General features: G+C 38.0%; 1 protein-coding gene across 5 annotated transcripts in view; it reads right to left on the reverse strand.

The window, feature by feature from the left end:
* The window catches only part of ADD3 (adducin 3), a 124,916-nt gene that overhangs the window by 56,339 nt on the left and 43,687 nt on the right, over positions 1-24,890 (reverse strand). The window contains exon 1 of one of the 5 annotated variants that reach the window (XM_023206589.2): positions 1,248-1,377. The exons of the other annotated variants lie outside the window; for them this stretch is intronic. The gene's annotated coding sequence lies outside the window, so the exon portion shown is untranslated. Of the gene's footprint in view, positions 1-1,247; positions 1,378-24,890 lie in introns of those variants that run through there. 5 annotated transcript variants of the gene reach the window in all.

Consider the following 24,890-nt stretch of genomic DNA (forward strand, 5'->3'; position numbering starts at 1 on the left):
TGAGACGGAGTCTCGCTCTGTCGCCCAGGCTGGAGTACAGTGGCCGGATCTCAGCTCATTGCAAGCTCCGCCTCCCGGGTTTACGCCATTCTCCTGCCTCAGCCTCCCAAGTAGCTGGGACTACAAGCGCCCGCCACCTCGCCCGGATAGTTTTTTGTATTTTTTTTTTAGTAGAGACGGGGTTTCACCGTGTTAGCCAGGATGGTCTCGATCTCCTGACCTCGTGATCCACCCGTCTCGGCCTCCCAAAGTGCTGGGATTACAGGCTTGAGCCACCGCGCCCGGCCAAGAAGTCTTAGTTCAAAAAGGATGACACAATGTCACCTCTGCAAGCTTTACAGAAATTAGTCATTTTCAACATTCAGCTTTGATTTCAAGGGAGGCAGTTGTTCAATTTGCTTGCACCAAATGAGTGTCTTACCCAAAGTGTACACATGACCACACACCAGAGAACATAGATAACACAAAACACAGCCTCTCCCTCCACATGCCCACTTCAGTCAGTGAATAATTGAATACTCCAAAGGCATTGAAAACTCAGGTACAAACAGAAATTCAGTGTGTGAGGGGGAAAAAAGGTCAGACAGACCCCAGTTGCAAAGAAAAAAACTGCTGAACATGGACCTCAATGAACAACAATAATTCTCCTATAGTTCAACTCACCATTCACGTCACAAACTCTAGAAAGAACACAGAGGCACGGAACTGATGAGGCATGGAACAGAACTTTGGGCTGCAGCCTGCCCCAACTCTTCTGACAAATACCCAACAGCAACAGGACAAAGCATCATTATGACACAAATAAAAGGCTTTTTAGATGCTGCCTTTTTTTTTAATTCAATGAACCCACTCTTACACACAAAGTTCATGTCACGATGTCTCGAAACACAGTATTGACAGATTATGCTATTAATGGGTCCAATAAATGCAGTATAAAACACCACTTCAAGCATTTTTAAGTTAAATAACTAGCACATTTGGGAGAATACTATTTTCCTTCATTTGAACAGTAAATGTCATCCCCAAAATCGTTAAAAATAACAATTCAGTAAACTGTTTAAGGGGGGGGAAAAATCAGACAAGTGAACTAAAAGAAAAAAACCTTAGTTGAATGATAAAGCCAAAAGCTCCTCCCAAAGAATATTGCATGTTACTAGCAGCTGGCACAAAGCTTAACTATCTATCTTATCTGTGTTTCCCCTTAAGCTGTGAGCAATCAGTATTACAATAGACAATCCATTACTTACAAAAAAACTGAAGTGCTGTACATTTCTTAAGCTGGTTTTTGTGGGGCAATTCTGTTGCAATACTGCCCTAAAAATGAACTTTGTTTTAAAGAGCAAGATATCCACAGTCAATGTGGTTACAGCAAGGGTGGAGCTCACTCTGGGGGAAATAACACACCCAGGCCGACTTCAGTGAGAGCAAACTGCACATTAATATCGTCACACATTTTCAGAGCCTCAGAGTCACAATTAATTGATTAGTCCTCCTAAAAAAGTTGGGGGGGAGTTCATGTTTGAAGATCAGCTTTCCTGCCTTGAAGTAAAATATATTCTCATTTCTTGTTTGTGAAGAAAGTAAAGATAAAATAAAATGCCAGACAGATCACACAGTTCAACCAACAGAATGTTAGATGGAAGTGGAGTACTATAAAGGAAGTCCAACCATGCCAACTTCTAAGTTTAGCAACAGCAGCTTTTACATATCTCAAGGTGTCAGAAGCTTTGCTCATTCTAAAACATTACTTCAGCCAGTTTCCAGAGGTACTGAACATGAACACAAATTACCTCTTTCTCTCCTCACCAGTGCTCTAGTTCTCCTAACAATGCACAAATAATAAAAACATTTTATTATCAACTAGCAACAGGCCCCTTCAAAATAAGATGTCATTTATGGAATTGGTTTGGTAGAATATTGAAATGTACATGTAAAAAAGAAATTTATTATGCATACCATATTTTTTTATACTCAACCCCTTTTTCAATAATTTTGTAGGAATTTTATTTTAAAAAGTTTTCCACAGTATGTATAAATACTGTATAAATATCTTCAACAGTATCTAAAATAATTTATCAGTTACTGAAACTATTATCAAACATCTGATAATTATTCAAAGTGATTTTAACCAATACTATTTTCTGTATATGCATATTCAGAAACACAACCAAGAGTTATTTTTAATTGAATTCCTATAATCATAAAACTAAAGTTTGAGTAAAAGAAGCACATGAAAAACTATATAATTGCTTACATAGAATTTAAAATGAACAATGGAAAAGGATTTGAGAGAACACCAGGAAAATATTATTTTTAATGATGCATGTTGTCACGTTACTCTAGCCAAGAGCTACTCTCTCACATTGGAACAATAAATCAGTTTGGAGTATTGAACGTTTCAATATTTTGAGAGATGGCTTAGAACATCCTCTCTCAGGACACTAGTGAGGGGCTGTTGATTGATCTTGCCTTTGTTGGATTATGAGGTCACTCTTGCCACATGACAAATTAACCATTCCAACATACTCTTCTCATAGTCCAACTGCCTGATTTATTTTTTCAACCATCAATGTAATTATGAATCACCTGCTGCCATCTCTTGGCTCTTCCTCATCTCCCCCTCCAACTAACAATTCAAAGTTACCAGTTGGATATTATAGTAGAAGAATCCTGTCTTGATACTTTTTGGATTTGCAATGGCAGAATGTGTTTTCAAGTCAAACTTCACTTTCACAGCTGCAAAGGAAATGACAAGAGAAGAAAAACACAGCCAATATATATCAGCAATTAATTCCATCCACAACTGCCCAGCTGTTTGTGCATGGAAGAATCAGTCTGTTTCCTTTCGGGGCTTTCACCACTGAAAACTGATACTGCACATTCAGAGACACAAGCTGTTTGTAACATGTCAGGAATGTGCGCAAGATCACACAGAGTTGAAGAGACAAAATGAAATCCAGATCTAGTTTTCTTGGGACTTGCCAGTATTATTTCATAGCAAAAAAAAAAAACCCACACACAAAAACACCCCAATCACAGAGCAAAATACACAAAAAATATTCTCCCTTCTGAATATTACCCTTCCAATAAAGGAGAAAATCTGCCAATGATATCAGATTTAGTATCAAGAATAGACCCTATGATTTATTGGCACAGACAAGGTGTGACATTCTTAGGAATCCACATGCTCTATGTTAAATCCAGCCAATACTCTGGACTACACAGCTACTTGCCCAATGTGTAGTTAGTCCCTTTAAAAAATCCTTATAAATGTGAAAGTTGTTGGGAACCAATGCTTTCACTATGGTCATGCAGAAAAGCAAGTTTTTCTTGGTTAGTCCTGATACTATTTGGCACTCACATACATGCCTGTTTCAGGGATTCACGTAAATTTACAGATCCAATCTTCTAGGGTAACTTTCAAGCAATGAAATTTCTCCTTCCCTCCCCCCAACTCAGTTTTGTGTATTTTAAATAAAAATGCTATACTGAGTGCCAGAGGCTTAACAACTAAAGTATGGGCTTGTATGCAACTCATGAAGTGTGCTATCCCCCTTCTCTCCCTGTCCTCCAATTCCAATTTTATTTCAAATATTTGTTTGATTTAAATTGTGTAAAACATCATTTTTTCATATTGTATTTTCAATACATGACTTGCCATTGTTATGAAAGTCAGCGAAAAAAGATGGCATTTTAAAAACAAAACAATTGAAAACATATTTTAGCTTTGTTTAAGAAAAAAAAAAAGAGGAAATGAGGTAGCTCCATGACTGAATTCATTGTCCTAAGGGCCTTCCCCTTCCCCTTTTGCCCTCCAATCAACATCAGCGGAACAAGAGTTCACGCACTCCTAATACCTGTACATTCTCAAACACAACATAGATAGGCCACCCACTCTGGGCACCACTAGGGTCTAGGGCTTGGTCAATGAAGAGAAGACAAACTGTCTACTCCAAATAGGGGAGTAAAAGCTTATTCCATAAGCTTCCAAATGGAGATGTTTTCAAGTGCCAGAAATCAAACCAGCACAATGAGAAGCTGTCTCCAACTAAAGTGCTATGAATCCTGAAGTCACGAAGTTTGATTTGTTAAGGAACTACTAGGCATCTCAAACATGTGGTAGACTAAAATTAAAGCACAAAACCAAAAAAAGGGCTTTTCCTTTTGAACAAACATCATCTGGTCAAGGATGTATCGGGTTGGGGGACGGGAGGGGAGGGGAGAAGCAGAAGGGAGGAGAGGAGTTTAATTTTTGGCTGATGGTGACAACAACTTCTAGAAACGTCATATAACTATTAGTGACTTAAAACAGCCACAGAGATGAGCTTTGCTTGGCAAGCTTCAGCTCTGTGGGACATTCAGTCTAGCTTGAAATGTCTATGTGAAGTAACCTCTCTACCTACTACAAGACTGGCTAAGAAAAAAAAGGTCTAAACTGTTTAAATCAGGTTACTTAAATTCATGTTAGTCTGGGGTAGGAAGCTGGCTGCTTCCATGGGTTCCTCTACTTAGCTGGGATCACCTTTGTATTCCAACAGATAGCACAAAGCTTAGAGCTTAGCCCACTGAAACCATCCATAAGTGCGGAATGGTTATGCCTGAGTAATAGGCATTTAGTTATGATTAAAAACAAAACAACTAAGGATGAACACTCTCCAAAAAGGAAAGCAAAATGACAGAAAAATAGGGGGCAAGGAGATGATCAGAGTAAAATGCATGAAATATTAAAAAGATTAAAAACCAACTGTGCAAACTTCTGTGTCCTCAGAGATCTAAATGCTGCTAAGCAGTTAAAGTGCCACTGGAATAATTCAAACTGCTACGCAGTGCACTTTACATACTTATTCCATGAACTTCCACAGCAACCCTATCGGTAGTACTATTATGATGCCTCCTTTACAGATAAGAAAACTAGGGCCGGGCGCGGTGGCTCACGCCTGTAATCCCAGCACTTTGGGAGGCCGAGGCAGGTGGATCACGAGGTCAGGAGATCGAGATCATCCTGGCTAACGTGGTGAAACCCCGTCTCTACTTAAAAAAAATACCAAAAAATTAGCTGGGCGTAGTGGCGGGCACCTGTAGTCCCAGCTACTCGGGAGGCTGAGGCAGGAGAATGGAGTGAACCTGGGAGGCGGAGCTTGTAGTGAGCTGAGATCACACCACTGCAATCCAGCCTTGGCAACAGAGCGAGACTCCGTCTCAAAATAAATAAAAATAAATAAATAAATAATATACATGTTAAATAAATAATGTCCCTTGCCTATTTAATATTTGATAGATGGTTATTTGTTAAAATAGGTAATCCAAGACTTAAAAAGGAAGAATTATAGAAAAGGCAAGGTTGGGGATAAGTGAAATAAGGTTAATGTTCAAAATAGGCCTTTTCTGGATAAAAATCTGCATGACATAACCAATGATTGATAAGTTCATCTTATTAAAGCTGAGGTTGAAATTCAGTAAGTCATTAGGTCTAAAGATTAGGCATGATCCCCATTTAAAACAAAAATTAACCAAACTAGTGAGGTTGTATTATATCTTCAAGGTTGCCAAACTAGAGGTAGAAAGACATAATATGGCTTTGACTCTATTGATGGCATAATAATTCTGAAAACTATGCATTTTATTAACACCTCCTGAAGACACAGACTACATGAAAAATAAAAAAGCACAGAATAAAAAGTGAAGAATAAATCTATTTGGGCCTTAAATTTTAAAAATCTGCAATCATGAATAATTTGTTTTGGGAAAAAGTTCTACAACGGAATAGAAAACAAGTAAAAACAAAATGAAATATAGCCACAATATACAAAATATTCATGACACACGCAATTTGTTTTTACTTTCTAAGTCTTTGAAGTATAACTTTTAACTGTGGTAAGAATACATAACATGAGATCTACCCTCTTAAATTTAAGTATACATTAGTGTTGATTATAGGTACAATGTTCTACAGCAGACCTAAAGAGCTTTTTTATTTTGTTGGACTGAAACCCTCCCCCCTGCAAATTGTTAAAAATGTTACTTTTGCTTTGAGCTGTTCCATCCAAGGATCCGGGGCTCTGTAGGCATTTTTAAATTGCTTTTTCCAACTATGAGACATCTCTTTACTTGGAAAAAATGTTTTACGTTTCAAATACTTTACCCAGTAAAAGCCATTCCCCCATTTTTTTTTTTAAACTTGGGAAATTTAAGTATTCATCAACGATGTTTCTAAAATTATCCTCCAAAACCTAATTCAAGCACTTAGCTTCAAACACTGCTGTTGGATAGGTAGGAGGCAAAGCTGGCTCCTCCCAGCCCCCACTCCCCCTCAAAAAAAAAATCAACAAAAAACTAAAAACAAAACACATGATGTGTAGGCCTACTAACAATCTCAGCCTCTCTGAGATCTAGCTCTAGAGCTTGTGCTGCCTGTATATGACAAGATCCACATCCCACCCTCAAAAATTAATGCTTTAAGGGTCCTCAGATATGATAAGTAAAGCTTTTTCCAAGACAGGCCGAGAGACAGGATATCTGCACCCCTTCCCCCAAATCTTTGTCCCTCAACCCCCGCATAACTCTGCCTGCCTTAAAGTATCTTAATGTGTTTTTCCACTCCATGGCTGATAGATTTGCTATATATTCAGTAGCATGATAGGTGTAATGAAAACAAAAACAAAACTACTCTGTAAATGTATCTCTTCTGTACATTTTAGAGGGATTTCAGTTTATAGAATCATACATACTGCTCCCAAACATTACTGAAGTGTAGAGTATCAATTTATTCTCTGCAACCTACAGCTGTACTGATCACATGATCTACTTTGATTTTAGATTTTTAAAAATTTATATTTAAATTCTAGGTTGGTAAATCAATTCACCAAGTATTTCTTTTCTACTTTTTTCTTAAATACATTTATTCTACTAACAATTCATTCCCCAACTATTACATGCTACAATTGAACAGGTAGCATGGTAGAAAATGTAAGAAATGAATAAGACACTGTCTCTGACCCTAAAATACTAGCAATTTAGTGGGTTGGGGCAGGGGAGAGGGAGAGACAATTGTAGCACACTCTGTCATTATCTTGTAATAGATATACTACAGATTCAGAGAAAGGAGCCTATTTGAAAGGTTATAGGGCAAGTTACCCTGGAGCTTGGTCTAAAAGGAATGAGTATATATGGGGTGAAGAGGAGAAAGATTAAAGAAAGACAATATACGTTTTAATAAACTTTTAACACATAGCTTTACTTTAAAGAAAAGTATCACAGATTACAACTAATACAAAAGGGAAATCAAAATTGCCACTGGGTACAGTTTACAGTGATTTGTATAATTTAAGCTACAGGAAGCCTACAATCTATTGGCCAACCACACAGTTTTGTGTTATGTGCTTTTGCTTTCACTCTACTCTTCTGACTTGCATGCTAAGAAAAGAAACTCAAAAGCCATTTATATTCTTTTTTAAACAATGCTTGTTCTTACACTGAGTTAACCAATGACTTAGAAATAGTTAAGACTAATTATCCTGAAAGCCAGTCAAACTGTAATCTGACACCACCTCACCATGAAAAGAGGCATAAGAATGTTCTAGGTTAATACTAAGGTCAGTAAACTAATTCCATGGTCAACGTGGCACTATAGTATACTATACCCTATGGGCTCAAATCCTTAAAAGACATCAAATATAAGCAAGGTAGATTTAACGGGAAAGGATGGGAAGGGGGAAAAAAAAAACACCGCAACTAATAAGCATTAAGTTTTGTAAGACACTTAAGTTCTAAGGTTCACTGGCCCAGAAAGTTGTTGATAACATGAGAAAGGTTACTTTTGTGGACTGAAAAATGGGCTAAGGTGATTAAATATACACTTAAAGCTGAAAGGGATGATATGTTAAATTGCTGAGACTGGGCCATTCAGCTCCCTCAGCCTCCCAAAGTGCTGGGATCACTCATTTGATCAACTTATTATTGATGAGAAAATGCCACAGGGTTAATGTTTAAGATGCTTCCACATCGAAGTACAAATAAATAACAAATCTTCCATTTTTATGAAGAATATGCAGATCATTTATAGCATATACAATCATCACAAACTGAGAGGAAAAACCCTTTAAAACGGAGAAATTAAGGTAGGATTATTTATGTAAATTATTTAAAGATTCCTTGCCAGGTTCTTTTAAATAGTAATCGCGCCTGCATTTAACCATGTTATATTGAGATACAGGCAACTTTTTTTTTATAGACAGGGTCCCACTCTGTTGCCCAGGCTGGGTACAGTGGCATGATCATGGCTCACTGCAGCCACAACCTCCCCGGGCTCAAATGATCCTCCCAGCTCAGCCTCCTAAGTAGCTGGGATCACAGGCTCACATGACCACACCCAGCTAATTTTTCTATTTTTTGCAGAGACAAGGTCTCACCATGTTGCCCAGGCTGATCTCAAACTCCTGCGCTCAAGCCATTCAGCTCCCTCAGCCTCCCAAAGTGCTGGGATTATAGGAATGAGCCACCATGCCCAGCCACTAGCCAACTTTCTAGGAGCATATAATTTATATAAAGCAAGGCCTATAATTTATGTACTTTTTACTAATGAATTCACACCTACAACATCAAAACTTTGACAAAAAAGAAAAAAACCCTCTTGCCTTTCAGAACATTCATTTCAGGAGTTTAATTCTGGAGTAGGAAATCCTCAGTGAATTCTTTGGACAGTATATATGTACACCCATCCCTAGGTATCCATCAGGGATTAGTTCCAGGACCTCCCATGGCCACCAAAATCCAGGGTGCTCAAGTCTCTGATGATAAAATGAAGTGGTATTTGCATAAAACCTTTTTACTTCCTCCTGTATACTTTAAATCATCTCTAGATTACTTATAATGCCTAATACAATGTAAATGCTATGTAAGTAGTTGTTATTCTGTATTTTTACTCTAATATTTTCAATCTGCGGTTGGTTGAATCTGAGAATCTCAGAAATGCAGGGCCAACTGTAACTTCCTCAGAATATTCAGAGAAAAGGAGGGGAGTAGAAAAGCCCATGACAATTGCTTCTGAATCTCTGAGAAGGAAAGTGACAGGAGGAGTACAAAAACTGGGTGGAAGGGGGAAAAGGAGGAGCTAAGAAAGCAGATGAAAAGACAATATAGGAAGCCAAGGATGACATGAGATAAGGTGATCAAGTAACTGTGGCAGCCGGAAGAGGCTGGGCCACACCCATAGAGAGCTATGTGGCTTATTTCAAGGGGGTGGAAACTGAGCAAGTGAACAATTTTGGTTTTGTTTAACTGAAAGGCTGCACAATCCTGTAAATGGGGGAAGGAAAAGGGGTGTTTTTCCAGTATACAGGAAGTTAGGGTAAATAGCTATCACGTTAAAAAATATTAAACAAAGAGAAGTATTACCTACCTAAATCATTCATAGGAATATGAAAAAACAAAGCAAATCAAAGCAAAAATCATCTGGCATTGTTAGTATTTTAGAAAAGTAATGTATACCTTACACATGAAAATGAAAAACTGAGAACCTTGAGGAAAGATATATAAACTGTGTAAACCCAGAACATTACTTATTGATGGTCATAATGAAACTTTTTATCCTGTGGACTACGCCATCCTTCAAACTACAAGATCCCCATAAAGTACACTGACAGGAATTTTCGGGTACATGGATCAGTGTAAGGTCCTTCCTCACTCCAACTTTAAATTTGGCAGCTTATAGAAATAATTCTCAGTGGCTAGATTCTTAAAACTTACTCCAAGATAAGCAATACCGTGACTCCTGTGGGCCATTTCCAAGTTATTAATCTGAAACAGTTCTCAACCCCTTTAAATACATTCCTGCTGGTCCAATATAATAAATGATATGATGCTTTAAATAAAAAGGGGAGGTGGAGGGAAGAAAGAAGGCCCAAGTTAGCACCTTTGAAGTTGCTTTAAAGTTTTAAAAAACTGCAAATAAGAAGTAATAACATAATATACATTTATTATATTTTTCAATCATGTGGTTAGAAACTACAGAAAGAATTTTAGAAAGGCTTTCTTCCAGATGCAAATTACTCTGTTTGATTTCACGTTTAACAGCTACTGCCTTTACTACACTCTAGGAAATGAAAGTTGAAAAAAAAGTGAGGTATTTCAAGTGTTTTTATAGATGATTTACTAATCAAATCTATTTTCTAAGCATTAACATCTTCCTACAGGAATTTTTTTAAAAGGCACTATACATTCAAGAAGTGTTTGCTTTCACCATAATACAAAAGTCAAGGTGTGCTTGCTAAACCAGAAAGCAATCAGTGCACCTAGACCTGTGTTCTTAACACAATCAGAACAGGGCAACCAAGTGTAGCTTTAACATTTTGGCTTATCAGTTTATAAACAAAAATTTGTAGCTAGAGTTCAAAAGAGGGATCTAAATATACAAACCTCTCTCAACATAATGTCATTATATAGATCACACAATTATGCTCATGGAAATACTCTTAGAATTTTCAAAAACTTCTAGACAATTATATCTCAAAGAAATACAAGCCGCTTAAAATTTACAAAAGAATTTTGAGTCATAGTCAATAACTAGAAACCAGGTTTTCTTCAAGTCACAAGTTGTGGACTAGGCTTACAGAAGTCTGTAACAGACTTCCATAAGATGGGGAGTTGTTACAGAGAACCACACACACACACACAAACCAGAATGTTGAAGGGTTCATTCTCAGTTACAAGGTTGACCAAAAAGAAAAAAAAAAAAATCTATCCCTTAACAGACAGAATTAAAAACCCAAATCAAGGGCCGGGCACGGTGGTTCATACCTGTAATCCCAGCACTTTGGGAGGCTGAGGGGGGTGGATCACGAGGTCAGGAAATCGAGACCATCCTGGCTAACACAGTGAAACCCCGTCTCTACTAAAAATACAAAAATTAGCTGGGTGTGGTGGCACACACCTGTAGTCCCAGCTACTCGGGAGGCCGAGACAGGAGAATCGCTTGAACCTCGGAGGTGGAGGTTGTAGTGAGCCAAGATCGTGCCATTGCTCTCCAGCCTGGGCGACAGAAAGAGACTCCATCTCAAAAACAAACAAACACCCAAACCAAAAATCCTTATCTGTTTTTTCCAGAACACTGACTGGAAAAAGTCTCCCTTGCTAATCTGTAATAACAGGCCTACACTCACAAAGATTTGAGATTTGGGTTTATACACCAGCATGGTCCAGAAAACCTCAAGTCAAGAGAGAAACATGAAGTGCTCTTCATGTTTCAAAACCTTTAAAGATAAAATTAGATGCATGAGAAAGGAAGATGCTATAAAGACTGGCAGATTTTAAGGACTACCAAATAATCGAAAAAACTTAATGGATTAAACAGTGCATGAGACCCAACTGGAAAGAGTAAACTGGAATATAGACTTGAAAAAACCAGCCAGAATGAAGCACAGAGAGACAAAGAAACGGAATATACAGAAGAGAGGCTAAAAGAAGTCGGGCATGGTGGCTCACGTCTGTAATCCCACCACTTTGGGAGGCTGAGACAGGTGGATCATTTAAAGTCAGGAGTTCGAGACCAGCCTGGCCAAAATGGTGAAACCTCGTCTCTACTAAAAACACAAAAATTAGCCAAGCATGGTGGCACACACCTCTAATTCTAGCTACTCAGGAGGCTGAGGCAGGAGGATCACTTGAACCTGGGAGGCAGAGGGTGCAGTGAGCTGAGATCGAGCCACTGCACTCCAGCCTGGGCAACAGAGTAAGATTCTTTCTCAAAAAGACAGAAAGAGAAAGAGAGGCTAAGAAAAATGAGAGAGAGAAAGAGAGACAGACAGACACACACACACACACTAAGAGACTTCAGTCAAGTCCAACATACCAAAGTTCCTGAAGCGGAAATAGAGAGATCAGGGGAATCAGGGGAGATATTCAAGGAAATCATGGCTAGAGACTTTTTGTAGAGTGGTCCAGGGACAGATTGGCTACAAAGGACTGACGATTAAACCTGCAACAGACTTCAAAAGAAAACAAAATAAAAGTAATGAGACAAAGAAATATATTCAATTGCTAGGAATTGTATATCTAACAAAACTATCTTTGGAGAATAAGAGTAAAATGCAACATTGTCTCACTAAAAAATTTTATAAACTTACTAAAGGAACTTTTAAAGGGCAAATTCCAGGAAGAAAGAAATTAAAACTGGAAGGGCAGGCTGGGATGAAAGAAACAACAGTGGGTGAAGAAATTTGTAATTTTTTTTTTTTTTTTTTTTTTCTGAAACAGGGTCTTGCTCTGTCGCCTAGGTTAGGGTGCAGTGGCAAGATCTCAGCTCACTGCAACCTCTGCCTCCCAGGTTCAAGCGATTCTCCCACTTCAGTCTCCCGCATAGCTGGGACTACAGGTGTGCGCCACCACCCCTGGCTAATTTTTATAATTTTTGTAGAGATAAGGTTTTGCCATGTTGCCCAGGCTGGGAAACATGTAATTTTAAAAATACTATATAAAACAATAGCAATAACAAATGCAGGTGGTTAAAAACAAGGTGAACTAATATCCCGGTTAATAATAGTATATAAGATAAGAATAGAAAATAAGAGTGTTTTAAGATCCTTGCATTGTTCAGAAGAAGAGAAGAAATAGCTGTTAACTTCGGATTTTAAGAATGGATGTTAACATTTAAGATAATCCAGAATATATCTTTTTAAACCGAGATCAATAATAAAAATAACCCAATTTTTCTATTAGTAAAAGACCTGAACAGCACTTTGCAAAAGAACATCCAAAAAACCAGCAAGTACATTAAGAAGTGCCCATCATCATTAGTTATAAGGGAAATAAAAATTAAAGCCATAATGAGATACCACTATCTACCTACCAGTATGGCTAAAATGAAAACAGAAACAAAAAACTGTTAATATCAAGTATTGGCAAGGATATGGAACATCTGGAACTCAAGTTGTCGTGTCAATTAGTACAAATACTTTGGGAAACTGGCCTTATCTGCAAAAGTGGGAGACACATATGCCCTGTAAGCCAGCCACTCCTCTCCCAGAAATACACACTCAGAAGAGTTGCATGGATATGAACACCAAAACCACACAACAAGGATGTTCACGGCAGAATTATTTTTAATAGATGCAAACTGGAAACAATCTGAATGACCATCATCTAAATGAATTATTTTATGTTCATAAAATCGAATATAGTACATACAATAAAGAGAATGAATTACTGTTACATTTAACAACATAGAGAAATCCCACAGAAAAAAAAATGCTGGACAAAAGAAGCTGGAGACAAAAGAGTAGATATTGAATGATTTCATGTATATAAAATCCTGAAACAGGCAACACTACTCTACGGTATTCAAAACTAAATTTTGAATTTAGAATATGGTATGTTCAAAACTAAATTATGTCAGGATTATGGCCACCTTGCAGAGAGCAGGGAAATGCCTGAGAACCCAGAGCAGGGTGTTGCTAGCATTCTAGTTCTTGACTCAGATGGGTTACACATGGTGTTCACTATATATATATACACACATATATATATATATATATATATGGTGTGTGTGTATATATACACATACATATACACACACTCATCAAGATGTACTGCATGATTTCTGTACTTTTCTATATATATGTTAAACTTGCATTTAAAAGTTTATCCAAAAAAATTAAGTGATTTAAAAGAAAGAAAAGTTTCCTCTCTTTCTATAGCAAGAACTTATAACTTGATGCCATTTTTTCTGTTGGTTAGCTTAGCTCTCTGGAGACACTGTTAAATCCTCTTTCTCACAAAACCAAAGCATTTTCATACCCAATTTCTTATCAGAAGTAATCTAAGTTCTCCTATATGAGCTGTATATATACTCCTATACAAAATATAAATGATCCATGTAATATCAACTACTTAGCATGGAGGCATAATACAGAAATTCAAGAAAATTTAGGTCTCAAATCAGTATACCACTTACTCTGCTTCTCCATCTCAACAATACAATGGATTTAAATATATAGTGCAGCATAAATTATCACAATGTTCAATCATTGTGGCCAACAGCAGTGTTACAGTATTAATGCATTCTGTTGTCTGAATTCAACAGCTTCACCCATCTTCAACTCCTGATGCCATTTTTCAGTGATAAAAAACATTAACAACACATTCACAAAACACTTAAAATCTAAATTAGGCCTTCTAGTCATTAAAAAAAAATGAAGACATTGTTCAAAACTGTATTATGTAAAATGAAAACAAAAACCTGCATGTAACCACTAACCCACAACAAATAATTAAGAAGTATTTTTTCCCTTAATCACAATCTTTTTGCTGGGCAGAGATAATCAGAATAGACCCTGAAATATCTGTTCAAGACTAACACATTTCAGGGTTACACAATCTTGCCCTATCCAATCTTGTCCTAAGAGAATTTTCTGAATTCTCAGTGTAATAGAAATTTTATATCCATGTTATGCTACTTTTGCCAATACTGTTTTATCTCATAGTTTAAGAATCTGATAGAGAATGTGATATGGAAACATATCTGCTGATAGAATGCTACTTTCTGATATTTAAGAGCAAAGGCTGGAAGATTCCTAGAAAAAACTAATTTTGTCTTCTTCACTAACTTATTAAAATTGGTTACCATTTTGAAAATTTTGGGGGTACATTTCATACTTTCAAATATATAAAGGTAGGTTTGTATTATTTTATAGACAGGGTCTTGCTCTGTTGCCCAGGCGGGAGTGCAGTGGTGCGGTAACAGCTCACTGCAGCCCTGACCCTCCTGGGCTCAAGCAATCCTCCCATCTCAGCCACCTAATTAGCTGGGACCACAGGTACACACCCTCACACCAGCTAATTTTTTTTTTTTTTTTTGAGACGGAGTTTCACTCTTGTTGCTTAGGCTGGAGTGCAATGGCACAATCTCAGCTCACCACAACCTCCATCTTCCGGGTTCAAGCAATTCTCCTGCCTCAGTCTCCCGGGTAGCTGGGATTACAGGCATGTGCCACCACACCCAGCTAATTTTGTATTTTTTTTTTTTAGTAGAGACAGGGTCTCTCCATGTTCGTCAGGCTGGTCTTGAACTCCCGACCTCAGGTGATCCACCCACCTTGGCCTCCCAAAGTGCTGGGATTACAGGCGTGAGCCACTGCACCCGGCCTCAATTTTTTATTTTTTATAGAGATGGGGTGTCCTCCTGTTGCCCAGGCTAGCCTCGAACTCCTGGGCTCAAGTGATCCTCCTGCCTTGGAACCCCAAAGTGTTGGGATTATAGGTGTAAGCCACCATGCCTGGCCAATTTGCATGAACAGTAAAAATCTAGTAGTCAGCAGAACTAGGTTCTAGTGCCAGTTCTAGCTCTGATTTTAACTCACACAATGATTTTGGTTAAGTTACTCAAGTCTTTCTAGGCCTGACTTTGCTCAAGTGAAAATGAGAGGACTGAATTAGACGCCCTTTGAAAATTTCATACAATTCTAATATCCTATAATGGGTCTAGTGAAGAATGTATCTCAGACTAGAAATTTACAAGGATGATTATGGTACCCAGATAAAGATAATACAGCAATACAAAAGAAAAGCAAATAGCCCTTAATTATTCAGTCCATTTGTTAAGTTAGGTCTCTGTGCAAATGGACATTCCCTCCTCTACAAGCACCTGGATTTTATCTATTTCAGCACTTATGTGCACTGCAGAAGTGTTTATGAAGTATAGTACCTATTTGCTTTATACCTTGCAAAAGCACTTCTTGAAGATGCTATCATTCTGCTTTCCCAAAGGAAAGCTGACTCCAGTCAATCCTCTCTCATTTAGACTTTCAACATCAATTAGCATTAAGGGGACACACAGAGAAACCGCCACCCCACCCTCTCCCACCGCCACCAAAAAAAAAAAAAAAAGACTGACAACGCTTTTCTAGGCTGCACTACACCAATAAAAGTGTCATCGAGTAAGTCAATCCATAAGCCCCTCTCTAGCACATACATTGTCAGGAAGCCATCAGCATTACCTGTGTCTACTTTGGCTGTCATTTAAGGCTCCGCTGGATGAGCCTCACCATGTGGAACACCATGGCTTCATCTTTCTAAATCAAACAGCTCAGCTGGCTTACCTCCTTCTCATCTTTCATATTATATAGTGGTGGGTCTTTCAGAGTAATAGGCACTAATAAAATGAGAAGGACAACATAGTCACAGCACAAAGCTCAGGCTCAGTGAATGTCAAATACAGCCAAAAGGACCTTAAAGGTCATCTAGTACAATTCTTTCTTTTCACTTGTAAGAATTCAGAGGTGCCCAATGTCACTATCTAAGGCCATACAGAATGTACATATCCTAACTTCATGCTAGTACTCTTTCTACTCTATAAAATTTAAAGTTGCCTCTCAGGAAAGAATGCTTAAATTGGAATCCACCTCCTATGGAACACGGTAATTGTCATTCCTCTGTATCAACAATGAAACATCCACTTCAAATGAGATGAGATACTCAAAAACTTCTTCAAGTTCTGTCTGTCCAAATGTCAAAAAATGAATCTGTGCTAATAGACACAATCTACTAGTATATTAGGCTCAGACAGAGCGCAAAATCTCAAGGAAGGAAGTAGTTTACATTGTTCCAGTGGCAAAGATTTTTAGGATAGTGAGATGAAAGAAATGTTCTGAAGTTGTCCTCGGGCTTTGAGAGAGAATAAAATGGTGGAATGGTTAGAACACAGAGCAAGTATTGGATTCTTTACAAAGAAATTGTGTGATTTGCAAAGAAATAACACAACTGCTTCAATTATAACACTAGGCTAAAATATCCAAGTGCTTTTGGGACTTTCTTGTAAAAATTTATTCAGAGGAGGGTTTTCCTTGTCATTTAGTTTTTGCAGCACACACACCCCATATTTAATCCACTATCTGCCTACACCCTAGTATTTAGCTATTATTCACATTCTCATGTGGGCATATATCCAACCTCGTACTCCATCAAACACTGGAATAAACGTCCATATATTAGGAAATTAGAAAAACGAAATGAACAGGAGGGAAAGCAAATACATTTTCACACAAAGTACAGGATACAGCTGTGATCTGTCAAGCTTACAAGACTGTCTCCTTAGCTAACAGTAAAGCTACAGGACTATCCTCTCAGCTGAACAGGAAGTCGCAGTCTAAAAAATAAAAATGTTTCCAAGCCTCAACTCTATTCTCTTCACTTCACATTTCTAGCACACATTCACCCTTTGACCAGGCCTGTATAATACATCCATTCAAGTAGCCTTGATGAGGTGTCAGCAAGTCTATGGATGAGAAGTACTTTGAGAGTGCACAGAATAACCTTTAATCATGATGTCCCTAATTAAAAGCCATGGGGGACTAATGTGTTTGGTTGTACTCTTCAGAATAAACAGGTTGTATCCAGAAAGACAAAAGCAGCTTTGGCCTTTAAGAAATTCGTAGTTGTATGAATGATCTTTATTTTTTATTTTTTCTGAGATGGAGTTTCGCTCTGTCACCCAGGCTGGAGTGCAGTGGCATCATCTTGGCTCACTGCAACCTCCACCTCCTGGGTTCAAGCAATTCTTCTGCCTCAGCCTCCTGAGTAGCTGGGACTATAGGTGTGACCTACCACGCCCAGCTAATTTTTCTATTTTTGATAGAGATGGGGTGTCACCATATAGGCCAGACTGTTCTCGAACTCCTGACCTCATGGTCCACCCACCTCAGCCTCCCAAAGTGCTGGGATTACAGGTGTGAGCCACCACGCCCAGCCTATTTAATTATTTTTGAGAGGGAGTCTTGTTCACTTTGTCACCCAGGCTGGAGAGCAGCGGCGCGTACTCAGCTCACTGCAACCTCCACCTCCTGGGTTCAAGCGATTCTCCTGCCTCAGCCTCCCGAGTAGGTGAGATTACAGGCATGTGCCACCATGCCCAGCAAATTTTTGTATTTTAGTTTAGACAGGGTTTCACCATTTTGGCCAGGCTGGTCTCAAACTCCCGACTTCAAGTGATTCACCTGCCTCAGCCTCCCCAAGTGCTGGGATTACAGGCATGAGCCACTGCACCCGGCCTGTATAGGTGATCTTTAGTTTTCCATTTCTGAAAGTGTTTCCATGGTACCAAAATATAACTAAAAAAATAGAATTTCCTTTATCTTTCATAGGATACTATGTCAGCTAACAGACAAGGCACCTAACCCAGGCCCAAGGCAATGGAGGTGAAAAGAGAGCACTTCACAATGGATCTAATGTAATTTTTAAGTTATTTATAAATTAAATGTCACTTATAAACTATAATTTAAAAAGATGAGAGTCAAGGAAAGAAGGAAGACAGTATTGTAAGCACTGGGAAAAATTTTGCAACCAATGATAATTTAACAGTAATATGGCAGATCCTTCCTGCAGTTCCACTTTAGAACGGATTTGCGATACTGAAAAGAATCATGAGCTAGACACTTAGATGCTGATTAAAGGTGCCCAGGTACATCAGCAGATCATATTCCAAATAACAGTTCAACATACATAAAAGGCTCAATACAAAGGAAATAGTGACATCCTCCAATGGTGTGTTTAGAAAAGAGAGGAGGTGGTGAGCATTTTTTTCCCCAAGAAAATGCTAAGGAATTATTTTCAAATTAATACTCCTTTCAATGTCTTGATTTCCCAGCTTACCCTTTACATCAGAGGAGAGCACAGTAGTGTTGCCACAGTCCTCAAAAAGTACTATCACCATGGGCATGATACACAAAGAACAGAGCTAACTCTCAAACAGGAAGTCACCATCTTGTCAATCAGATGGTACACATTAGAAATGAAAAGATCAGCAATATAGGGAAAGCAATAAAGAACATGTAGAATCGAAGGAAGGAATTCTGAGCTCTTGCCCTTTTTCACAGGCAGCTCCACAATCTATGAACAGCTGGGAAATTTCCTGTTCACAGGAAAAGGATGACTTCTTAGTTCATATTAAAGTGGAAACGACAAAAACTGACCGCATCACACAGAAAAAAGGTGTTTCCTGAAAAAAGGAGAGGCAGAGTGCTGCCTTTCTTTGCAAAAGAAATCGCCCCCCTCAAAAAATACACCACACAAACCCAAAGTACAAAGGAAAAGCAAAATAACATGGATATGGCAAGCCAAAAAAAAAAAAAAAAGTCTTGGCCGGGCGCGGTGACTCAAGTCTGTAATCCCAGCACTTTGGGAGGCCGGGACGAGCGGATCACGAGGTCAGGAGATCAAGACCATCCTGGTTAACACAGTGAAACCCCGTCTCTACTAAAAAATACAAAAAAAAAAACTAGCCGGGCGAGGTGGCGGGCGCCTGTAGTCCCAGCTACTCGGGAGGCTGAGGCAGGAGAATGGAGCAAACCAGGGAGGCGGAGCTTGCACTGAGCTGAGATCCCGCCACTGCACTCCAGCCTGGGCGACAGAGCGAGACTCCGTCTCAAAAAAAAAAAATCTTCAGGAGATAAAGAAGAAAATAACTAAATCAAAGAAATATTTCATGGTATAACAGTTAGCTTCAGTGGGAAAATCATTTTGTCCCTGTGGGTTTAAATGCAAATATGCACAAGGGAAATGATAGCATATTCCCACTTGATAGTCATGCAAAGATTTTTATCTACAATTTTTGAAAATGATTATCTAGCATCAGTTTTTCTACATACATACACAAAAGAATCCATACTTCATCACTAACTTATCATTAGCTCCTATAGATTATTTCAGAGAATCAATGCTTGATTTATTCTTTACGGTGTTTCTTAAGAAGTATATTCTTTCACTGCAACAAAAAATATTTGTTGAGTGCCTACTGTTTACCATTTTACATGCCGGGGTCTCAGTGGAGAACAAGCTCCCTGCCTTCCTGGAGTTTTACCTAGTTTTATTGACTAGAGCAGTGGTTTTCAAACTTCACTGCAAATTAGAATCAGATGAAGAGCTTTAAGAAAATCCCAGTACCCAGACTGCACCCACACCATTTAAATCAAAATCTCAGCAGTGAGATTTAGACATCAATAAATCTTGAAGCACCAAGTGACTCCAAAGAACAATAATGCTTGAGTACAGGTAGATCTAAAGCATTAGTTCCTGGCTAGGAGTGGCAGCTTAGCCCATAATCCCAGCGCTTTGGGAGGCCCAGGCAGGAGGACTGATTGAGGCCAGAAGTTTGAAAGCATTAGTTCTCAACTTTGGGTCTTTGAAAAAACACCTCTTGGTCAGTTAAATTGTTTTCCTGCATCTTTAAGAAAGAAGAATTTTCCAGAACTACTAGGAAAAATTACTGACAACTATTTTTAGATAAGTAACAATGTAATATATTCAATGCAGAGAAGAGTTAGTTGTCATATAATAGCCAATTAGAAAAGTGCAGAGTGGGGTAGAGAAAGCGTTGATAGGGGGAGAATTTGGGGCATGAAAAAATGCACTGGGTCACTAACCCCAGCCCATCTCTTATCCACAAGGCATCAAAATATTTTGCAACCTAAGGAACTCTTGAGGAAATAATTAGAAACTGTTAAGAACCTAGAGTTTCCCTATATCACTGACCACAGGAATCCAAAGAACTTTCCAATAAAGACAGGGGTCTAGAAAGAACCAAAACTAATCTAATTATAATCCCATCTTCCCATTAGTATAGCCACTGCCCAAATAGTCCCTGTGATGTTAGCTAAAGAAGACCAATAAAAAGAAAGGGGTTTTTCCTTTGCTCCAGGTGCATGGTAAGGGTATTTTTGAGGAAGGTGAGATAAAAAGTAACTTCAAGTTTTACTTGGTATAGAGATCTCAGAATTTAAATTTGTGCCAATTGTTTCAAATTCAATACTTTAAGGAATCCATTCAGTGTTGACTAGACAAATCTGATTTGCCCATTTCCCATTTCCTTCTATTAACTCTTAGAGCAAATTAATACTCTAAACCACAAAATTAATTTTTCACTTTCTACTCTAAGTCCTGTAATTATTTTGTAAAAAATTCCACTTATTTCCCAAGCATAGGAAAGGTATTTTCCTACTTCTAAAAATTATTAATGCCTACTACTATTTGTGATAGGGAGAAAAAACCCTTACTTCGGCTGTGCTGTCATCTTTAAAACAGTTTTAATTCCCAATATAAAAGGGGGTTGATACTAATTCTCTTACTCTTTGCTAGTTTTCAATTGCACTTTCCTGCTTTTGTAAATATTATGTTTGTGCCTAAAATTAATCATTAAAGGAATCAGTTGATTAGAAAACATGCCATTCAATGTAAGAACAGAAAGTCTGCAAATGCAAAATGAAAGTAACTCTAGTACGCAATTTATTCATGGAACTAAAGATTATATACATTTGAGTATCATCAGAACCTGTTGTGAATTATGTTAGTTTGAGGATTAAGGCTTTCCCTAAACCCAAGAGCCTAGGAAGGGTAGCAGTGATGCAGCTAGTTATCTCATTAAGAACACTGGAATTGTGATGTGATTTCAGTTGTCTTTGCTGACTTACAAAAATCTGCTTGTAACACAACAGCCTTCAGGTCACAAACTCATACATATGCTACCACAGGGATTATATAATAGTCTGCACATTTAGCTAAGCCAAAAGATTTAATAGTGGTTAGCATGGATTTATGTTTCATTTGACCATTACTGTCTTACTCCATTGAGAAAATTTGTATAATGAGCTTTATGTCATTTAATAAACTATGCAAAGAAAGTCTTGATTAGAAGGAGCTGTGTAATCTCTTTCTATCAGCATAGTGTCTTCAAGTTTATAATGCACTTTTACATCCTTTATTTCATTTTATGCTCAAAACAACTTTTAAAAATCATAGCTCCATTACATAGACTAAGATCCGTCTTGCGGCTTAGAAAAGTTAAGGGATTTACTCAAAGACATAGAGTTACTAAGTTGCTGAGTTAGGACAGGAATCAAAGTCTCTGATGCCTGCCTCTCTGTTAGACAATTGAGCTGCCACAGTTACTCACTTATACTTTATCCATTTTTGTTTTAATCTGGGCTTTTCTTAGAAAAAAAAATCAAGGAAAAATAAGATACTAATATTGTAAATATTCATTAAAAGCTGAATCTGAGATAATACCATCACCAAATACTTATGCTATGAAACTCAGCAACCCATATTTTTTATCAGCTGCCAAATATGGAACACTGAACTCAGTACTTATCCCAAAACATGCTTATTTCTCAGCAAATTAATGTTCAGGAAGTACCACATGTAATATTTCTGAAATTAAGGGTAATAGCGATAAGCAGCTGAGTGGCATATGTAAACAGACTGGTTTACCACTATTTTCTATGGTCATGCAATACCATAATTCAGAACACGTGGGCAAGAAGTTCAAAAGTTCAATAAAATATTTTGAGTAACTGCCCATATGTTTCTATCATCATAACTTATTCCTGTTTCTTGTCTGATAATTTTTCCAGATTGACATGTCAACCAAGAAAGATTTCAGCAGCATTAAAACAGCTAATATTATTGGGCACTTACTAGAGGTAACACTTTACATGAATTTCGCTTAAGAATGAGAAAACTGCTGGGTGCGGTGGCTCACGCCTGTAATCCCAGCACTTTGGCAGGCAGATCATGAGGTCAGGAGTTCGAGACCTGCCTGGCCAACATGGAGAACCCATCTGTGGTAAAGAAACAAAAAATTCGCCAGGCACAGTGGTACGTGCCTATAATCCCAGCTACTCCGGAGGCTGAGGCAGGAGAATCACTTGAACCCGGGAGGTGGAGGTTGCAGTGAGCTGAGATTGTGCCACTGCACTCCAGCCTGGGCAGTGTGGCAAAAAATCCCAAAAAAAAAAAAAAAAAAAAAAAAAAACAGGAATGAGAAAACTGGCTTTCTCCCAAGATCTTGCAGCTAGTTGAGTGAGAGTCCCAGATTATCAATCTAGGCGTTCTAATTCTAAACCTAAGACTCCCTGTATTACATACAAATAATAGCAGTATTATCTGATTATCTGATAGCACTAAAATATTTTGTGACTCAGATTTATGGCTCTTAATCTTTTTTTCTTCTTTTTTTTCTGAGACGGAGTCTCACTCAGTTGCCCAGGCTGGAGTGCAGTGGTGCCATCTTGGCTCACTGCAAGCTCCGCCTCCCGGGTTCACGCCATTCTCCTGCCTCAACCTCCCAAGTAGCTGGGACTACCGCCGCCACGCCCGGCTAATTTTTTGCATTTTTAGTAGAGACGGGGTTTCACCGTGTTAGCTAGGATGGTCTCAATATCCTGACCTTGTGATCCACCCGTATGGCTCTTAATCTTTATACTACATTCTTGATTTCTGAAAATGCATTATAAAAGTAACACATATTCAATATTTACATGCCATTCCCCCAAAATAAATTTTAATCAAAGTCAGGTACATCTTTCACACATTTTCTCAGCATATATAAACAAACTTTCTTGTTCATACTTTTAAAAATCTATTATATTGCATATTCTGTTCTACAGCTTAGTTTTCAGAAATTCATAGTGGACATTAGTCAGCACACATCAAATGACCTCATTCTTTCAATGGTTGCTGTGCATGATTATGGCATACACTTCTCCCGTTTCCTGGTCGGTTTGTTTTCTTGTCGTTACCAATTCTGCTATATATAATAAACATCTTCGTACATAGAACTTTGAATTTTTTGGAACTAAAATGTAAATTTCTAGAAACATAACTGACAAGTCAAGGGGTAAGGTACATTTAACCTCTGACAAATTGCCTTCCATAAAAATTAAACTTATTAATACTTTTATCACCAGTGTGTACATGAGAATTGGAGTTTTCTTTTCTAGGGGAATTTTTTTTTTTTGAGACAGAGTCTCGCTCTGTCACCCAGGCTGGAGTGCAGTGGCACAATCTCCGCTCACTGCAAGCTCTGCCTCCCGGGTTCACGCCATTCTCCTGCCTCAGCCTCCCATGTAGCTGGGACTACAGGCACCCGCCACCGTGCCCAGCTAATTTTTTGTATTTTTAGTAGAGACGGGGTTTCACCGTGTTAGCCAGGATGGTCTCGATCTCCTGACCTCGTGATCCGCCCGTCTCGGCCTCCCAAAGTGCTGGGATTACAGGCGTGAGCCACTGGGCCCAGCCCTCTAGGGGAATTTTACCTACTCTTATTTTACCTATTGATGAGAACAATAATCCTCAAGGAAAATTAATCAGTCATTCTATTAACTTCAAAGTGAAAATTAAGACTGCTGATGGTTACTAAAGGTTCCAATTACTATTTTTTTAAAGTTAAAAAAATGAACAAAACCAAGCTATAAAAAATTCGTAACACAAGTACAACCTGTGAGAGAAAATGTGCTACTTTAAGTTTATTCACAGAAAAATAATAGTCTTGGGTATTTCAGTATATGTACTAGATTTCTAATGAGTATTACTAGAAATGCAGACATAAAATTTAAACACAGTGACCTTTATGGAATCCAGACAGTTTCTAACAGTTATAACCAAAAAGAAGATACACTGAGAAATATTCAATGAAAAGTAAAAAGTTATTTTATATTCCATTATCATTTGCCACAACAACAACAAAATCCACATTATACCCAAGCAGAAACTGGTATTATGTAAATTCATCTACTTGAAAGTGAATCCAAGAGTATTCTTTTTATTACTATTGAACTAAATGTGAAAATACAGACAGATCACTATGGTAAATTGTTCAGTTGATTTTTCCCCATTCTGCTATGATCTTATGCTCTCAGCCATCTGGCTTGCATTTACTGTACTACTGGGAAGCTGTATTTGCTCACTAACAAAAGTAAAACTCTATTTTTCCTATTGTGTTTGCATAGTTATTCCCATGTGTTTGTTTTTTTCCATTTTCTAAACCAGGTTATTTTGCCCACCTCAGGACAAACTCTTGAAGGCCTCATTATTATTTATATCTTAACAGAACATACTATATTTATGGTTGT

Source organism: Piliocolobus tephrosceles, chromosome 9, assembly GCF_002776525.5.
Source record: "Piliocolobus tephrosceles isolate RC106 chromosome 9, ASM277652v3, whole genome shotgun sequence".
NCBI lineage: Eukaryota > Metazoa > Chordata > Mammalia > Primates > Cercopithecidae > Piliocolobus > Piliocolobus tephrosceles.